A 1,447-nucleotide genomic window follows, 5' to 3' on the forward strand; every position below is an offset into this window, starting at 1 on the left:
AAAGCTAAAGGAAATTTTGATAGATTATAGTTTGTGGCCCTGGATATCTGTGAGTGCGCCCATTGCTTTTAAGCGTATACGGTACATCTTATTCATAATCGTTACCGTAGTATTTTAAAGAGGAAAGAGGCCTATTGCTGTTTTAAGGCATAACTACAGTATATATATGGTCTTTTCTGCTGTTGTTACACATAAATGAATTTTGTTTGTAAACATACAAGCCTTTTTTTTGCTAAAATACGCCCAAATATTAAATAAATCACGTTTTAATAGTTTATTGAATCTTAGCGGTGATGAAGAGTACTCAGTGGGCCTAACAACAATTAAAAATAGATGGAAGGCCTAATGATGGTAATATGCACCACATCAAGTAAAGTTTCTTAGCACTCGGCGAGGAAATAAAGAACAGAGCTTAATGATTGGCCACATTCCTGTCAATTTTGTATTTTCTTTTTTTCCTATTTATTGTAAATGTTTTGATTGGCCAATAAATTTGACTTATGATTATCGAAACCCAGGAAACATTGTTATTCGAAATGTTTTAACGGATAACCAAATGTAATTGTTAATGTCATATAGGCCTATAGATAGAACCAAGAAGGTGCTATACAGTACATTTTTGTTATTGTTATAAGAACACATTTTATTAGAACACTGAGGCTGAAATTGCTTAGAAAATAAGAACAAATTGAGGATAAGGTGAAATATTAAATGAGGTTTTAAATGAAAAAAAAAAACACACACACACTAAGAGAACCAACAAATCAAGACAGTCACGTATTAATTATTGTTTAAAAGGGTTATAGTGTATCCACTCCATTAATGTCATCATATGCGATTTACTGTAATCTGAAATTTCGTCAGCGAACGACAAAAATACTTGGCTAAGCTTGGACTGAAATTTTAGATTTTCCCCTAAAAAAACCAACCGTTCTTATACAGTCCCAGTATCTTTTTGCCAACAAGAGGTTCACTTGTTGTATGGTACAGTGTAAAATAAGAACATTGCAGTTTAGCGCTTTGTACAGATTTTTCAATAATTTTATATCAAAAACAGAAATTGAAAGAAGTAGGAATTGCTCTTGTACAATGTCAGAAGTTGAGGGCAGCATATTTCATTCGGTTGAGAAATATGTTTACACTGTATTTATATTCTCTTGTTATGTGGGTAATTTTCGTTGTAAAAGACTGTGTCATTATTCATATTGTAGTACGTATAAAATAAGCGTAAAACATCCTTAATGATGTAAACAATTACTAAATCAAACCAATGTTCAAGGAACGAAGGAGGTATTAAACCCTATTTATGAGTGCTAAAATAACATGATTGAATTGGACGTAGCTTCAATAGAGGGCACTATTACTCATAAACTATCGTATTGTTAATGATCTAATTGCACATTCAGGCCAAAGAACATTAGAAACTCTATCAGTGGTGTCGAATAGC

Source organism: Anneissia japonica, unplaced genomic scaffold (genome assembly GCF_011630105.1).
Source record: "Anneissia japonica isolate Jap-2015-1 unplaced genomic scaffold, ASM1163010v1 scaffold288292_len1863012_cov191, whole genome shotgun sequence".
NCBI classification, from domain to species: domain Eukaryota; kingdom Metazoa; phylum Echinodermata; class Crinoidea; order Comatulida; family Comatulidae; genus Anneissia; species Anneissia japonica.